Source organism: Protopterus annectens, chromosome 3.part0, assembly GCF_019279795.1.
Source record: "Protopterus annectens isolate FY-2018-M chromosome 3.part0, PAN1.0, whole genome shotgun sequence".
Lineage (NCBI taxonomy): Eukaryota > Metazoa > Chordata > Ceratodontiformes > Protopteridae > Protopterus > Protopterus annectens.
In genome coordinates, this window is record NC_056731.1 from 739,954,434 (window position 1) to 739,967,586 (window position 13,153).

Sequence of the window (13,153 nt, forward strand, 5' to 3'; positions counted from 1 at the left end):
ATGTATTACATTTTTGAGAAATGTATGTTAGTTTTTTTAAAAGGAGACTTTATGCAGTCTAAAAGTGTGAGAGTTAATTTTATGAATGAAATGGTTTAGTCACATGATTTTTTAATAGGGAAGTAACTATTTAAACAAGACAATGCGTTGGTATTGAGGTTCTGAAGAAGTCCGAACATTAAAAGGATGAAAGCGCTTGACCTTTTATTGTTTTGTAATAAATGGTTTCTTTTAGTTTCTATGACTTCCTATGAGATGTAACTCATTTGCACTGTTTTATTGTTGCCCTGCTGTGATTTTTACCAGAGTGGAGCCTTTGGTTTAGTTATATTTTAGAATTAGAAAGCCCACTTTGCATGAAAGAGCGTAATTATTTCAAAAAGCCACATTACAAAAAATACCTTTGCACTTGCTCTTTTAAGTACGGCATTAAGAGCTAATATGCATTTGTGTGAAATAAACTGGAATATTTATTTTCTGTGCAATCATTATATAAAATGAATTTTAAACTGTTCCTCATTTCACACAAAGTTCTTGCATTTGCTGAATATCTTTGGTCTTGTCTGCAGCTTAACCTCTTACTGTTTGACTCTTAGATTTTGACTTTACATGCCTAGTATGCATTTGTATGAAATGAGCTGGACTATTTACTCTCTAGATGCTATATATGTGAAACCCAAGTTCAAACTGTTCTTGATTTTGCAGAATGTCCCTGACTTTGTCTCATATTCTGGTTTTGCCTCATAAAATGTTTAGTTTGCACAAAATCATTGGGTATTGTAGTCTAGGTATGGATGAAAGCAACTTACCCTCCTGTTATTTGTTAACTTACATTCTGGCTTTAAGGGACTTGTGTCTATTTGTCTGAAATAAGCTATGGATACTGTTTGTGTGAAACCAAGTTGAAACTGTCATGATTTTGCAGAATGACCATAATTCTGCTTCATTTTGATCTGTTCCTCATAAAATGTTAGGTTTCTGTCAAATCATTGAGAAATGCAGTCACTAAATAATGAAAGACTTTTTGAGTTTCAGACTTCATGCTCTTCAGAAAATGTATGATAATGCAAGAAGTTTTATTCTAGGAAGTTTAAATATATAAGTGCAATATTTAAAATCTGTCCCTGATTCTGAGACTTTGCCTTTCATTATTTTTTGGCTTTGCCCTGGTTCTTTCTCTGAAATGTTTAGGGGTATTTTTTTTTTTGCCACAGTCAGATGACATGTATAAGGCAAAGTGGCTATATCTGGTCGGTTGGTATGGGCTGTGTCTGTGGATGAGAATAACTTAACCTCTTGCTGTTTGATCAGTTTAAATAGTCTGACTCTGCAGGACTTGTATGCATTTATATGAAATAAGTTGGAGTGCTTGGACTACAACATGTTTGTATGAAACAAACCTGAGATGCATTATTGTGGCTATAATTATTATTTTATCATGATCAGATACTTGAGGTACACATTCAAAAAAAGTATGAGTGCTGTCTGTGGATAAAAGTGGCTTTATCATGCTGTTAGGCCCAAGTTAAACAGTCATTATTCTGGCCTTGAAGTCCTAGTGTGCATTTCTGTAAAGCAAATCATTCCGTACAGCAAATAGGTTCATAGATAAATATTAAGTAATCAGTCAGCAGGCTATTACATGCCTAGACAATAACCAGATAGTGACCAATGATAAAAAAAAAGAAATCCTGTACCTTGTGCCTGTGATGTGAACACCTTAACAATGAAGGCAACACCCAACTATAACAAATTGCTGTCAGAAACTACCTTTTATTCACTTTAATTACCTAATACTGTATACAAATCTTTGTGCATCTTTTGTAATATTTTGTGCACAAATGGAAACCACTGGGCCATATTTTTCTTTTGTAGGTATGACTGGAGACAATACTATTTAATGTTGCAGATAGTGTCCTCGGAAAAGCAGTTAAAGCAATGAAACTTATTGGGTCACAATGTATGCAAAGTACTTGGTATGATTAAGTGGAAGCATATGGTGCAGTTATAGAGTGCTTTATACTCTTGCTCACTAACAGCTTTTATATGGTAAATAGTTATAAATGTAAGAGTAACTCTACCACTGAGGCTTAAAATGAGAGCTGCAAAATGGCTATAGAGAGAGTGAACATTTGCTTAAGAGTTAGCATGCATGTGCATGTATTTTTTTTATTTTATTTTTATTTATTTATTTATCATTGTTGACCATGTTAGTCCTACTAGCCTAGTAGCCTATTTTCAGGGGATACGAGAGGAGGCATTTATACTACTAGGGGAAATTTGGCCAGGGCACTGGGGGACTTCAGCCTAGTCTTTTCAATAGGTGCTTAGGTGCCGTGGGATTTTTTACATCCACCTGAGTTACCACCCAACTCAAGAAGACGGGGCCTCCGTTTAACATGTCATACGAATGATGACACACTCTTTACCTTTCTTCTTTTTTTTTTTTCAAAACAAGTTTATTGTTTTAACATATAAGAGAAATATCATAACAATTTTATACAAATAATTAAAAATAGGTATTATTATAATATTCAACAAAACAACTAAAGTATTTACAAAGACATCCACTACAATCAAATCAATTAATTAAACTAAAATACTGTGCTATTGAAATTAGAATTTTTTTAACAAATTTTGTAAATTATCCCATACAATAAAATGTGATGTTTTTCTAGTTGTTCTCATTCTAATTGTGCTTATTTCCATATGATTCATTATATTCATAACATTTTTAAATTCATTGAACGAAGGAGGTGTATCTGAAATCCAATTTCTAGTTATTATTTTCCTAGCCACTGCTAGGATAGACCATAACAAGGAAAGCTTAATCTTTTTAACACATTGAGGTACAGGTGTGTTGAATAATATAAGAGACTTAGAAATAATGAAATTATCTGTAAAAAGAGCCTGCAAAAATTCATTAATTGACTTCCAGTATTCTTTCAACTTCATATAGTCATAAAACATATGAGCCCAGTCAGCATTAATTTCTACATTACATCTCTTACATAGATTATCTTTATTATTAATTTTATTCATCATCAAAGGTGTATAAAAGATCTATGCAAAATTTCCATGTATAAAGTCTCCAGACAATGGAAGATGTAGTTCTATAAGCAGATTCCAATATATATTGTTTATCTTGTTGAGTTGGTGGGTCCCCATTAATAGAGGTGAAATAATTCCAGTATGAATCGACATTGTAAAAAGTTTCTTGTCTGATAATTTTATGTATATATGAAAGTTTACCTTTATCAGAAACTTTATGCTGTAAATTTATTATCAAGTAATCAATCAGTTTTGGAATAGATTCTTTAACTGTTATAGACATTAGATCTATTCTATCAATGAGATGTTGTCTAAAGATCTGAACCTCTAACCAGCAAGTTTCTCTTAGATTAAATTCTTGTTTTAAGAAATCTAGATTTTTAACTTTATTATCAGATATCAGCTGATACCAGTACTTTAGATTATTATCTATAGCTAAATGAGCTCCTTCAGAAGTAAATGACATAAGCATACCCTGAGTATAAATTATAGGGAATACAATAAAATTCCATTCCCTATACTTAGGGTGCATGAATATAAAGTTACGATAACTAATAATAATATTTAATGGGTAACAGACCATATGTTTAGGTGTAATAGGTGAAGTACAAAATTCCTTTAGCAACCACAACATGGAGTTATTTATAATCATATTTTTATGTGTTAAGGAGATTTTCATGAAGTGCATACTAATTAGCTCCCAATAATCTTTCCGTTTTGCGACATATGACCGATCTATTAATAAAGTAATAACTTTTATAATAGAAGAGATAATATATAAATTAAAGTCTGGAAAAGAAATACCCCTTGAGACCAGCTATTAGTATGTTTCTTTAATGCAATCCTAGGTCTATTAGGTGCCCATAAGAAATTTAACATTAGTGTATTCAGTTTCTTGATAGTTATTTTTGTAGGTGAAAGTATTATTGATTGTATTAAGTATAAAATCTTGGGGAATATTATCATTTTAATAATTGTAAGTCTCTCCTCCATAGTAAAAAACATATTATTCCAGGTATTAAAAAGATTTTGTATATTAAGAAAACAGGTATTATAGTTATTATATATAATAGATTTAATATCTTTAGATAGTATTATACCTAAATAAGTTATCTGACCTGAGTTGGGTACATATTTAGTAAAATCACTAATGAGAGTATTTTTTCGTGTATATATAGGTAGTATTTTAGTTTTTTCTTCATTGAATATTAAACCAGAAATACTTTTAAAATTCATCATTTTATCAAATAAAGACTGCATAGAAGAATTAGATCCTGCTGATGTAATTAGAACATCATCTGCAAAAAGTTGAATTTTTGATGTTGTATTTTCTTCTATTTCAAAACCCTCTATGTCAGTACTGTTTCTAATCAAATTAGCCCAAGGCTCCATTACTAAAGTGAATAATAGTGGAGAAAGTGGACATCCTTGCTTTGTACCTTTAAGAATGGGTATTTTTGTGAAACATATGTTCCTACCTTAATATAAGCCAGCGTTCCTTTGTATAAATGCTCAATTAAATTTACAAATGCATCAGAGAAATTTGTGCATTTCAGTAAAGTAAACAGATAGTCCCAACTTACTGAATCAAATGCTGAACCTATATCAAGACTAATAAGTGTTAAATCTTTCTTTTTCCTATTTGCAAAATCAATTAATGTTAAAGTTCCTCTTATATTATCAAAAGTATTTCTATTTACAATGAAGCCCGTCTGATCTATGTCTATAATGCCGGGGATAATTGTCTTCAATCTATCAGCAAAAATACTCATAAACATTTTATAATCAACATTAAGTAATGAGATGGGTCGATATGAAGAACATCTAGTTGGATCTTTATTAGGTTTTAAAATTGGTGAAATAAATGTATATTGCCAAGATGGGGGGGGGTTATTAACTCAGTTTGGGCCAGAATAAAAACCTTATGTATTAATGAATATGTAGTTTTAGAAAGGATTTTATATATCTCTGGTATAATACCATCATTACCCGGTAATGACACACTCTTGAGTACAGCACCCTCTATATACTTTACTGCAGTATCAGCAGTTGCTCTCCATAGTGTGAGAATATAACCCATAGCCTTTTGCACCAAAGTAGAGATTATTATATGTTACACCACTGACAATGAGTTAGAGTTACAAATAGTCACAAAGAGGCTCCCTAATTTGTGCAGTCTACCAAGGGAGTATTACCATATTAAGATTTGGGTGGGATTCCAAATAGCCTTACACTTTACTACTATTAAGTTTTCAGAGTAATTAAATGGGCAATGTAACAAATACTATTCACAACTAATATGGTCAAGAATAGTACTATTAACAGGGCATATTTTTCCAGTGTATTAAAGCAGTGTGTGTTGACTATGCTTATATTATGGATATATGTAGACCTATACAAAAGGGAATTCTAGATGTTCTCACACCACTGTATGACAAAGTATTTTTAAGAAATTAAAGGGACAATGTAACAAACAAGTGCTCATGTGTGATATGCAAATGAATTGACAAAACAGATTTTTATCCGCTGCATGCTGGATTTTCTTACATTATGGTTATATGTGTACATGCTCACACACACACACACACACACACACACACACACACACACACACACACACACACACACACACACACACACACACACACACACACACACACACATACACACACACACACCACATGTATGGGTTCATGACAACTGGTTGAAATCCATAAATATCAAATCACTATTGATCAATGCCAGCATATCAAACAGCAGTTACCACAAACCAAATAAAATGAAAGCAAATAAGATAAAAAATAAAGGTATGTTTCTTTTCTAATCTTTCTGTCACATTCAGATCACATCTGCCTGAACAGTAGTAGTAGAAAATGTTTTTTTTCTAAAGTAAAGAGTAGATTTAAGACAAACTACCAGCGTAAGCTGCCTTTCACCTACAAATCACTAACCAGTACTCATATGTATATGGCAAGCCAACAACCACAACATGAAAAAAAGGAAAAAGAAAAAAAAAGAAAACATAAGAACTTCCACAATAGTATTTACAAAGTATATTATACATAGAGAAAGTACCAGAACTCTCAACTGTCCCTGTTTTGGAAGAATGTCCCAATTTTCAGGCCTGATTTAGCCCCGTGCATGATGTGCCTATTTTTAGAGGTTTGTCCCTATTTTCAGGCTTGATTTACACCTTCGTACAATTTTCTGAATTACCCTCATCTTATCACATCTGATTCTTAAAGCTGTCTAGAAGACAAAAAACACACTAATAGAAGCAACATAATACTGGCACCAATGATTTAAATAAAGATGACACAGATCTTCCACCTCCTTTTACAGAAGCAAAAATAAAGTAACTTGTATGTATGGTACTTGTTGCTAAACTGCTTGTATAAACATAATATATGTTGAATATATTTACCTATCTATGCCAATACTGGGAGTACTCTGAATATCACATCTCCTGTTATATAGCCATGTCACCTTTACAAGTATGCAACAAAAACTCAAGAATGATTGGGTGGGTAATATGCTAATAGTTGCTGCTCAGTTTCCTACATGTAAAACTTCATTATACTAGCATGACAAAGCCTACTATAATAAATTATAATAGTATAAGACACTAGTTAGTACAACTCCTCCTTTGTCTATCCTTACTCCTATGTACTGGCCACAACCTTAATCTTCCTGCTGACTCTATCCACAGTTTTACATATTACCTTACCAAAACCCTTTCCTTATCCATACCATTACAACGGGACCCTCATACACACATAGATTCATACGTTCATACCTATATATTGGTCTAATGACCAGTAAGGCCTTATAAGCCTAGCTGTGCAACCCAAATGTGCCCCACAAGTTGTATGTTTGAGACATTTGTATATGGGGTGATTGCTGGTTATGACATGATTTATGGACTACCTTAATCCATCAGAGATGTGGGTGCCAGGCCAGGGGTGAATTTTCAATTTCCCATTCAATGGTCCACATTACTCTTAAATCTGGTTAGGGCGGGACTTTGTTATATATGGATGAGGAGCCTGTTCCAGAGAAAGGGAATTCTCTGTGATACATATCTGTCTCTCCAACATGTCCTATTTACTTTGCAAGTAAAATGTATGTCTTTAGGTCTGATAGTTCTGATGCTGTTTGTTTTGCAGATCTGCAAAATGTTTATCATAGTGGATTCCAGGGATGCTTTGTATACCATGCAAGGATCACTTCTCAGTAATCTGTAGGAGACAGAGTATAGACATAAGGTTTTGAGGTGATCCATTTAGGACATTGTGTTTATGCCCTGTATTCTTGTTGGAAAGAACCCTTGCAGATGCTCCAGTTGCTGCATGTGTGTGTGTGTGTGTGTGTGTGTGTGTGTGTGTGTGTGTGTGTGTGTGTGTGTGTGTGTGTGTGTGTGTGTGTGTGTGTGTGTGTGTGTGTGTGTGTGTTTGTGTGTGTATGTGTGTGTGTGTGTGTGTGTGTGTGTGGTCAGTGTTACAATTCACATGCATATCACACATCAGCTCTGTTTGTTACACTGCCCCTTTAATTATACCATAAACATTTCACCCATATCTCTCAACCTCTGTGATTTTAGGCCTGCTCCACATAGATTTTTGATGCTCCTCATAAAGTCAGATCTATTTATGGGTATATACTTTATTAAATACATAAACTAAGCATATACAAAGATTCACTATCATTAACTAAATAAAGCTTTTAATATAAAGACCTTCTACTATGAAAAAAATAAAGTGCTCCGCATTTTCACCCACTGCTATGAATTTAAATGCCAGTGCAATGATTTTTAATGCACAGCAGCTTGGATGTATGATTATGTGACCCTTCAATTACTTCAGTCTCTTGGAGTAGAGTAGAGTAATGCCTTTGGAATCCCACTCATGACCTGGAAGTTCTATGGATTATTAAAAATTGTCTTTAATGGCTGGGAAGGTAGAGCTAAGATCTGTATACAGGAGGACAGATAAATGCAGTTGCTATGGGATTCTATGAATCTAGACACTAGATGGCCTATATACTGTGATGGCCTATATACTGTGATATTAAAAAGTGTCACTGCTTGTGCATGTTTTCTCTTTATCACTATACCTTATTCTAATATTTTGTATTTGCCAAAGGCTCAGGTTGTAGCTAAAAAGGGCCACCCAGTTAATAGATTTGAATAAATTATACCTTCCATACCATGACGACTTTTTGTATATATAAGGCCACTGTTCAGTTGTGAGAAAGTCTTCATTCATACTAATTGTCATAACAATATACTAGATGAAATCCATGAGTCACATCTAGGAATTGTCAAACGTAGCAAAGGGTCTCACTATTTTCTGTAATGCAATAGGTGGTTTAAAGGCGCAACATTTGCAATACATTCAGAAATCAGAATTAAAAATATGAAATGTTATTGCATTAAATACCAGATAAAAGTGGGAGCAGGTCTATATCTATATAAAAATTTCCATCACTTTCTCTGGTAATTATTATTCAATATACTCAAAACATAATACATTTGCTTGAGATGACCAATTACAGTGTTATGATACTACAATGTCTCTTTGGTAGACACGGTATAGCAGCTGAGGAGGTAATATCAGAAAATGGTCCAAAGTCTATAAGCCAAAAATATATACATACATACACACACACACACACACACACACACACACACATATATATATATATATATATATATATATATATATATATATGTACATACTTACCTACATACATACATACATATATACGTACATGCAGAGTTACATGCATATATATTTACATACCTACATACTAACATTCATACATATGTACATACATGCATACACAAATATATACATACTTACATACATACATACTTACAAACCTACATTTTTACATTCATACTTGCATATGTACATACTTACATACATACATACATACTTATATACATACATGCATACTTACGTACCTGCATGCTCACATACATACAAACAAATATTTCAGGTACAGGCAATAATGCCCTTCTAGCCTGCCAATATACCAAAACAGTTGTTCCCATAATAAGTGCTCAGGCTGTTCTTAAACTATCGAAACTAGGGTTTGCTTTAATGTAATTTGGGGGTCTATATCAAAATTCCGAAGAGGTATAACGCCGAATGTGAAAACATCGAACCCAAAATATTAAATGGTGAAAATAGCGAAGCTCCGGAACATCAAAATCTTACCTAGGGCAAGATTTTGGTGGTCGTTCCGTGGCTTCGCTATTTCCTCCACTGTGGTGTGAGAGTTACAGACCTTAGGGTTAGGATGCAGGTTAAGGTAAGTGGATAGTTAGTAATGTATGTATGGTGTAGTGTAGGGTTGTGTTTTGTTAACTGTATGTGTGTGTATTAATTAGTTTGTTTGTGTATAGATTTGTAGGGTATGTGTGCAATAGTTACGGACCTTAGGGTTAGGGTGCGGTTTAAGGTAAGTGGATAGTTAGTAATGTATGTGTGGTTTAGTGTGGGATTGGGTTTTGTTAAATGCATGTGTGTGGTTTATTTATTTTGGTGTGCTTGTGTTGGGTGTATGTTTCTCGGAACAGCAATTTTTTTTCCCTGGGAAAAAAATTGCTATTCTGAGCATTCAATGTTTTTAATATTCGAAATTCCAAGTTCGAACATATGGTGTTCGACATTTTGGAATTTCAAATATATGATATAGACCCTAATTTGGTAGTCTATTCATGCATCTCTCATAAACTCTCTTACTCTCTCAAAAAGTCTGTACTTTTGTGAGGAAATATGACTTTTTTAAAAGAACAACAACTTAAATCCTAGATAGGCACAAAGCAACGTGAAAGTAAAATGTATGGTCCAGGCAATAAATAGTCTTATAAGAAAGTGACAGAGCTGAAAACTCATAATGCTGTCTTTCTATTCTAAAATAGAGAAATGTATCTTTACAACCTAAACCAGCATTATGATGCCAATCCGTAGATGTCTCAAAACTAAGCTAATTAATAGTTCCTCCAGAGTAAAAGAAACATGATTACATTTTTGAAAGAAAGATAGAATAGACAGGAATTCTTCTATGGAAGATCCACAAAGAATCTTACTGAACTTTAATAAGAGGAAAGAGTAAAAATTAGTATGAATTTTGGAGTTAATGTACAGTATAATATAGCTGTTTCAGTCATTTGTAAAATATAACGAGGCAATGTTATATACAATGTCCAGATAAGTAGACATGCAGAAGAAACAAAGCATTCAGCTAGACAATCTGGTCTGAACAAAGTTCATTTGTTCATATATCAGAATTCTCAACAGTTTCCTCAAGGCGTTGAGCTTGATTAAGCTCTGCCACTGTCTCAGTGTAGAAACTTTTCCCAGAGTGTTTCAGTGTTCACCATTAAGGTCTGGAAAGTCCTGAAGTCACTCAGCTGATTGTGATGCTAGCATGAATGCATACCAAGCTACTGTCGTACACATTGTCATAGTTCAAGTAAATATAAATATCATGTGTAGTGGTATTTTTGAAGAAGAGTTTCCAATAAGTAGGACTGTGTACCATGTAAATTGTTCATCACTTTAGGTGAGTAAACATTGATGTTGAATGCACATTTATCTATTACTTCTTCATTTTATCATCTTTATATTTTTATTCTGCCTTGTACTGCATTATGATACAAGCATGCAATTATAGAGAAAGGAGGAGAAACTGCTATACTGGAAAAGAACTTTGGAACAGCTATAGAAGAAGACCTAAAAGTAATTAAGTAATATAAGAAAACAGTATGGAAAAAGGAGGGGCTAGTGAGATTCATGTAAATTAGCTTAGCTGACTGAAAACAAATAATTTAAATTACTTTTTTACTGTCTTAGGAAGCAGATAGAATACATTGTTTGTTGAATTTCACTAAAATTACACTAAGGAGAGGGGGCTGTTCTGAATGCTATGCCTCTGTAGGTTTAAATGTGTTCTTCTATGATATAACAGCACTGGGGTCAAGGTGGCAGTGTCTCCATAAGCCTGGGTTTAGGGGACTTGATTAATAATGCGTGTATGACTTTTTTTATTTTAAAAGATTTAGACAAAGTGTTTCTGCATAATATTCTCCAGTTCAATGGTCATTAGTATTATGTAGTTAGTTCACAGGAACAAGCATCTCTCGTAAAAAACAGAGTTATTATCCATCATTATATATGGCTGACAAAAATCTGTCTGGAGAAATGTGCTCCTTTGGGGAAAGATGCCAAAAGAGGAGGGCAGCAACACTGTGCAGTTGTACCCAAAGCCATGTGGAAAGTGCCCAACGTCTTTCGTTTGTGTAGTTTTATAGGAAATGGAGATATATCTTTGTGTTGTCTTAAGGAAAGCATCTAGGTTCAAAAAGGTACCTTTTTTTTCAAAAAGATATGCATGAAAATAACAGGAATGATGTGAAGATACAAAGTGGGATACTCAAATGTTTGCATCAGTGGAGTAGACAGATAAAATCCTAACAATGGTCCACGTGACTTGAGTTTTATTAGTGACTCAAGAGCTTGAGAGCACAAGTAGAGAAGATGGCCATGCCCCTTTTGTGTGGAGGGATGGTGGTCCCATTTGGCTTGTGATGCTGCTGTTCAAATGCCACCTAAGCTGGAGGGTTGAGTCATGTCAGAATGCAGGAAGTCAGTGCAGAGAGGCTGTAGACATGATCACCCAAGCTGGTGATGGTAGCTCCTGTACATGCACAGACAAAATGGTATAGATAATCATTGCAAGGATACAAGTGCCCATCTAACCACCAGATGAAGGATTACGCCATTCAATTAAAGAAACACTTAGGGACACAAACAACCCTGATGTCTGCCTGTATAATGGCCCAACTCAGTGGATCTGGGGATTCTCTACCACCAGGGAACAAATGGCCCTCCAGCTGGGTACAGGCTTGATGCTTAGTAGGCAGAGGGAGAAAACTGCTCAAAACTAGTGGGATAATCAAATGACATGTGACAACACAATAATTCACAGAAAGGGCAGTGAGTCACTAGAATATCTTTCCCGAAAATGGAATGGTTCAGAAACTGTGATGGAATACAGGAGTACACTGACTGATATAAGGCATTTTTTATGTATGTATCCAAATGAATCAATACTACCCATTTTATAAAAACAAAACAGGTTTAAATGCAGATTATTATTTAGGTAGCAGATCTAAATATAAAAACTCCACATCAATAGCTCCCAGTTACATATTTAGTGACACTATAGCTTTCACGGTGATAATAATTGACCTTATTTTACATCATATGCATTTTTGCATATCTAATCTGCAAACTTAAGTGAAGAAAGGAGTGGACATTCTTGAAAATTATAGAGCCAAGTATCTCAAGCACTATGGGTCACCTGTACAGTCAGAGGATTCATGCTGAATTACCAAGCACATTTATATATAATGCCATTTGGCAGAAAAAAAACACAACTGATATTTCTGCTTTTCTCATATAGGTTTGATTATACAAAACATCTTCACAGTTACTATTGTGTAACCCTCCCCGGTTAATCCTGCCCTTTATCCTGCACTCTAAAACTCCTGTTTTAGCTAATGAAACATGTAACTCTGCAAATGTAACCAATCTACTAAAATACTGGGCACAGGGAAATGCTGCCTAGTCAATAGGTAAGATATTCATCCCGTAAAAAGAAAAGTTATGCATGGCTGTAGTAAAGGGCTAGAATGCTGTGTAACTGAAAAGAAATTTGCACAGACAGCACCAGACTTCTGCAGAAGATATCTTCAGATGCACATCTACCTCTCCTGGACCTGATGTATTGATCTACATATTGACATAATGTTTGCTGCTGAGACAACTTTTCAGGCAGTCAAGTTAAGGAAGGCTAGAGTCTTGCAGATGTTTCTGTGCCTGTAAACAACTGCCAAGTATAAGCTCATTGGAGTACTGCCATTACTGTTCATTTTTTAATATTAAACTGCTATTATATTTTCAACAGCAACAAAAACAAAAAAACAGCTCAAGGAGCCACACAGAAAATCAACAATAGTTTAGTCATATAAAACAACTCAGTTTTGCCTGCTAGATCTTTCTTTCCTTTTTGCATTATATTTTCATCAGTA